Source organism: Camelus ferus, chromosome 4 (assembly GCF_009834535.1).
Source record: "Camelus ferus isolate YT-003-E chromosome 4, BCGSAC_Cfer_1.0, whole genome shotgun sequence".
NCBI classification, from domain to species: domain Eukaryota; kingdom Metazoa; phylum Chordata; class Mammalia; order Artiodactyla; family Camelidae; genus Camelus; species Camelus ferus.
The window spans coordinates 53,501,160-53,507,715 of record NC_045699.1 but is presented as its reverse complement, the minus strand read 5'-3'; positions in this window follow the sequence as shown (position 1 = coordinate 53,507,715).

Genomic DNA, 6,556 nt, shown 5'->3' with positions numbered 1-6,556 from the left:
TAAGTCACTAAGTTTTGAGGTAGTTTGTTACTTAGCAATAGGTAACTAGAACACCAAATTCTAGAGTTCTCTGGCGTCCCTCACTTTTTGGCATATAGGTTTCTTGTCTTCTGTCCCCCAGCAGGAGAATGGTTTAGTAAATCATGGCACACTCAAAATGCAGAACATCATGCAGCCATTAAAAATGCTGTTTTTGAAGAATTTCTAATGACTTGAGAATTAAAAATATAAGCTAGAAACTACATATTTGATAGAGTTCCAATTTTGTTTTAAAAACATGTGCATAGGAAAAGAACCAAAAGGAAGCACACCTATATGATGAGATGATGGATTATAAGTGATCTTTACAATAATTTCTGTCCATTTCCAATCTTTAATGAGTATATATTATTTTTATGAGTTTTTCTCATATTATTATTAGTTTATAACTCTTACATTAAAAGAGATGATCTATGCCTCTCCTTCTTACACTAAACACGGTGTCATTTTCTCTTCCTAATTTCCAGTTTCTAACTATGCATAAGAGAAGATTTCTTATTCACTCTAGGAAATAATTCCAAATGGATAATAGTAATTGAAAAACTGGTTTTAAGAAAATGAATGTAGATTCAGTGAGTTTTAGTTAGACTTTCAAAAAAGCTAGTCCTTTCAGTCCTTTTTTCTCCTCCCTCTCTCTCACTCTCTTCTTATATAAGCTTGATTATGAACCATATTTCATCCCATTGAGTGTCAAAGATTTCTTGAAACTTCACACTTTCTGGAACAGTCTCCGAGCTGCCTCCTTGTCTTACTCTGATTACCACCTTCAGAATTCTGGAACTGTGTCTCTAATCTAAAAGACACATTTGCTGTGCTAAATTAGCCTCTAGACGAAAGTTTTCTTTCTTTTTCTGTACTGGCCTAATTCAACTTTGTAATCCAGGAGACAGTACATGGAACCCAAGAGTGTTAGATTTGGGAGAAAGCCCATAGATTATCTGTTTTCTACCCCATTCTTACAGATAAGAAGGAAATGTTTAAATGGCTTTCCTAAGATCATACAACATCAATGATGACAAGCCAGCATCAGGGCCTGAATGTTTCGAGATAGCAGAGCCTGGTGGAAAGAGTGAGGGTGTTGGCACTAGACATCCTTGGGTTCAAGCCTCCACTCTGCTGGTTATTAATTGTAAATTTGGGCAAACTTCATCTCTCCAGGCCTTATCTCCCCAGCTATAAAATGAGGAGAAAAGTATGTACCTTGAAGAACTGCTGTGATGTTAGAAATTTCATCTTCCTTTCAGATGATCAAAGAAAAAGCTTCTCTTGCTGGGTTTTGTTTGAGCACATAATTTCTTGAGAGGAATCAATTTATGGATCAGTAATGCAGAAGACTATACTCCCAAGAAACAAATGTAGGTAGGTATTTTCAAGATCCACAGATTTATTAAATGCCTGAGTTAACAAATATCTTTCCCGGGTCAGTACCACCCTCCTCACCTCTTACTACCTGGTGGTTTGTCACTGCCCTTTCGTCTCATTCACACCAATGGCTGTATACCCCATTCTCCTCCCACTGTCCATGGTTTCATTTTATTTACGTACCCATCTTTTAAAAAATTCCTTTCCTTCATCTGTATCTTCCAACACCTGTAACTCACGTGAGGAAAATCTCTTTTCTTTTCCTTTTATCTACAAATTTAAAAACTCCCCAAGTCTTGGAAGACAAGTATAGTGATACTATGGTAATGATTCACTTATATGCAGGAAAATGAAATCTACATTTTTGGGGGTTATTAGATTGTAATAAAATATGATTAAAAGTGAGATAACGTTTTTCATCCAGCAGACTGGCAAGAATAACAAAGACATATGTTCATTATTAGTAAAGGTGAGGGGAAGTTTATAATATATACTATTAATTATTAATAATATATAACACTATATATTAGATACTATTACTTTGCACCAATGGGTGATTATTGATGCAGTCTTTTGGGAGAACATTTTGGCTATATCTGTTAGAATTTAAAAATATATTTATCCTTTATTTGTATACAGGCATGTCCAAGAATATTTACTGCAGCATTAGTTATAATATAAAAAATTAGAAGTAACTTAAATGTGTCATGGTAGGGAAATGATTACATGAATTATGGTTCATTTGTTTTATGGAATACTTTGAAGCAGTTAAAATAATGTAATAGATCTGCATTAATGGACATGGAAAGGTCTGTAAGATATAGTGTTATGTGAAAAGAGCAAGTTAATGAACAATATGTATGATATGATATCATTATATAATATATAATATATTAAAAGAAGATGTGGAAGGATACTTTCCAAGTGGATAAAGAATGGTTATTTTTGAAGAGGGAAATGCTTTTTTCTGGGGGAAAAATTTAAAAAGAATTAGGATATTTTTACTTATAAAATAAAAAAGACAAATAGCATTTAAAAATTAAATTATAACATAAAAAAAAAAACATAGAAACTCCCCTTGTGATTTTGATGCCCATACAGGTTTAGAGATTATAGTATGTAATCTATTGCTGTATAACAACCTAAAATTTTAGCACCATACATTTGTTATGTCACATACATTTGTTATGTCATGCTTTCTGTGGGTTAGGGATTTAGGCATGGTCTACCTACACTCTTTGCTTTAGGATCTCTCAGAAGGCTGCAGTCAAGGTGTTCGCTGGGCTGTGGTCTCATCTCATGGTACTATTGGGGAAGGATCTGCTTTTAAGGTCACTCACACGATTTTTGGCAGGATTGTCTCTCATATGCTTTGGATTGAGGGCCTCAGTTTCTTACGGTTAGAGGGCCACCCTCAGTTCCTTGCCAGGTGAACCTTTCCAACATGGTAGCTTGCTTCATCAAAGTGTGCAAGCTGAGTAGGCAGTAGAGAGAGGATACCAGCAAGATGGAGGTCAGGCTTTTTGTAAGCTAATCATGGAAGTGACTTCCCATCACTTTGCCATGTTCTATTCATTAGAAGTAAGTCACTAGGTCCAGCCAACACTCACGGGGGAGGGGATTACACAACGACATGAGTACCAGGATGGATGATCACTGGAAGCCATGTCATATGCTGCTTACCACAGAAATTATTTGCTTAGGTAATTAAGAAAAAAAATCTAAAGATGAACTTGTTTTTTGTTAGGCATTATCATTCAGATTTTAAATTTGCTTATTCAAATGAACTTTCTATTTTACTTATAATAGTTGCTTAAACATTTTTACATCTTAATGTATTTCTTAAGTAAGATTTCATGTTGGTTAAATACACCTTTGTGGACAGGCTAGGAACTCAGTCATCATTTAGATAGCATTTCTATGGGAATATGCAGTTTGAGTTCTGTACAGCACTTCTACAGATTGTTGAAACATCATTCACTTGTAAACTGGGGACAAAGAACCACTTAATCTAGAGATTAAAATGATTAGTATATCTTCAAATCTCTTTCTCAGTTGAGGATTTGCTTGCAGTGTGTGTCTGTTTCTGTTAACATTGATGCATAAATACCACCCTAAAATGTAATGGCTTATTATTTATTATTTATGAGTTGGTGGTTGACTTGGAAGTTCTGCAGTCAGCTGACCAGTTGCCTGGGGGTAGATGATCTAGGATAACCTCACTCACATGTCTGCTGGGTGACAAACTGGTTGTTCACCTAGGACAGCTTGTCTCTATGTGATCTCTTGTTCCCTTGTAAGCTAGCCTGGGCTTCTGCACGTGGTGGTCTGAGGACAAATCACATTGATCAAAGCAAGTTACATGTCCAAGCCTGGAGTCTGTATGGAAGGGGACTATGTAAGGAAGGTCTGATTCACTCGGGGCCATTACTGAACATTACTACTACAGTGCCATAAAGTTTCTGAGATCTTTTGTCACTTTCTTACTTTATATTATTTTGTTAAACATAGCCACCAAAGGGTATGAATCTTGTCAACCAGTAAAAGAGTAGCTACAGTTTTGGGTCTCACCTGAGAGTGTGTCTTAGTGAGGACTGGTTCAGCCCTTGTCCAAAGCTAGGCTGGGGCTGTTGCTATTTGAGGAAGTGAATTTGAGTGACATTTCATCCATTCATTTCTGTATTCTAAACTCTCTCTTCATAGCAATTGATCATAGCAGTTAAGACCAGCCAGCAGTAACATGCATACTTTGTCTATATTATATTAGCTCAGCCACCTGCAGGAAAAAGTATCACTGAGTTAACAGTTTAATACCATGCCCTTCACTTTGTTTATTCATAATCAGTATTAGAACTGACCATAGGAAGAAATCTGTGTACCTGTAGTAGAATCAATGTGGATGAGGTTATTGGGAATGATTTTCAGTGTCCCTCTAATGAAGTACCAAGTGATAAATTCCTTCCAGAAAAATGCTTGTCTTACCTGACAAAGGGTAATCAACAAATATTTCTTTATAAGGCAGTAAATGTCTATAACTTCTCCCCCCCTCCCCCTCTTCCCTCCCTCTCCCTCTCTCTGGGCTTTGGATGCCAGAAATAGCAAAGTTACAATTAATGTTTTGTTATAGTAACTTTCTTAGTTCTGTTAGCTGTGGCTTTTTATACATTTATTTCCCTTTTACCAGATGACATCTTTCTGTTTTGAGGATCTTAATTTTTGGATAGTGTTAGGGGGTTAAAATTATATAAACATAAATAAATAGATAAACATATTAAGCAGTTTTACTTCTGCTGCAAACATATTGTATACTCATTTTAAAAACATCATGTAAGTTGTGTAATCATTGAAAAATAATTTGCCCTTACATATAAAATGTTGAGGTAGGGTTAGGACTAAGTGATCTTTAGAGTCCCTTTGGCTCTTAACTCCAAAACTGATTCTCCTGTGACTCTCCCACTTGAACATTTTAAACTTTATGAATTATTCCTGCTATCAAATGTCTTGAATTGCTTAGTAGAAAAAGAGGTAAATTCAGACTTGTTTCAGTGTGGTGTAAGATTTTTTTCAAACATTCTGTGTTCGGCAAAAAGTGATGGACATTGGCAGGCTTTTGTCCCTTGTTGCTAAGACCCCAGTGTACAGTATTTCTGGGAAATGTAAAGCATATGAATGGCATTAATTCATAGTATAATTCCCCCACCATGTTCATCAAAACCCATTTGGCACCCAGGAAACCTTTATGGTCTGACATATAAAGAGCTTTAAGTTTGACTTGCTTTTAAAAATAACTTAGATGCTAAAAGTTACCAAAAGGCAACCGATGACTCTCAAGTGTTCTTAAATTCAGCCACTTTTCTAATGGTAATTAGGGGGTAATTTAGCTTTTAGACATCACTCTGGAATTCTTTTGTTTATAGTCGCTGATTTGTTGTACAGCAAAGTTTTAAAGAAGAGACATTGGAGTTTTGTGTGAAAGCCTGATGTAAAATATATTGAGTTATTCTCATATGATTTATTCTTTGCTGCTATAGAAATGTAAGGAAGCATAACTATTTCAACGTGATACAGCCTAATGGTTAAAGGAGTAAGTGTAAATTTCAAACCCTACGTCTGTCTGCAATACCCTGGCAAGTTATTTCTCTAGGCTTCCCTCTCTTAAGTTTTAGAGAAGGTGGTCACAGTTATATCTATATTGTAAAAGTATAAGAAATCCAGGTAAGCTGGTTAGTACAGTACTGGGCACTTACTACACACTTAATCACCATTAGCTATTATTAATGCTGTTATTATTAATATCAGATTACATAGGATTAGGCCCATTTATTCTTCTGTCTTTATGTGGAAAGCTTTTATTTAAATTGAAATGAGCTGAGTGAACTTAGAATTGCTGGTAGTTTAATTGCTGTACTGTGGACAGCAATTAAGAGTTAAATAACCACATATGTGTAAAAGGAGCCAGACGATCTGGGCTTATATTCTGATTTCCTCCTCTTACCAGCTATGGAGCATTGAGCAAGTTTCTTCACTTCTCTGAACTTAATTTTCAAAGCATAATGTCAGTTTCCCTGCCAACCTGGCTGGTATGTGAAGCTTAGGGAGCCCTAGTTGGTCACCAACATGGTATGAATAAGCAAGCAAGACTCCGGTAGCAAGACTTGCCTGCAATAATGGTTCCTGATGGCCCCACATGGGGTTCTCAGCCGACAATTATTTGGAAAAAGCTTGGGGTTGCTTTGACTGTCACAGTGACAGGGTGTGTTGTTGGCAATTAGCAGGCAGGAAACAGGGATTTTAATTGTCCTGCAACGCATGAGATCCACCTTGAGAAGTGCTAGTTTCAAAGGGTAAGAGAGGGACATCCTTGTGGGTGCTACCTTTCCTAAGATTTCACTACTGGCATGAATACTGAGTCTTATCTTTAAAGTGTCATACATATACTATTAGGTTTCCTATTTACATAGCCTCCTTGTTCATCCATGCTGGTCATGCTTCCCTGTCAGAGCCTTTGCACTGGCTGCAACTTCTGCTTAATCCATCTCGGCCACTAGGCGGCGTCCGAGCTCCATAGTTGATTTTTCTCCCAGTTCCGTATTTAAGGCCAGCTGCGCAATTCAACCTCTGCATCTTTACCCTTAATTTATTATTTAAGTGTCAG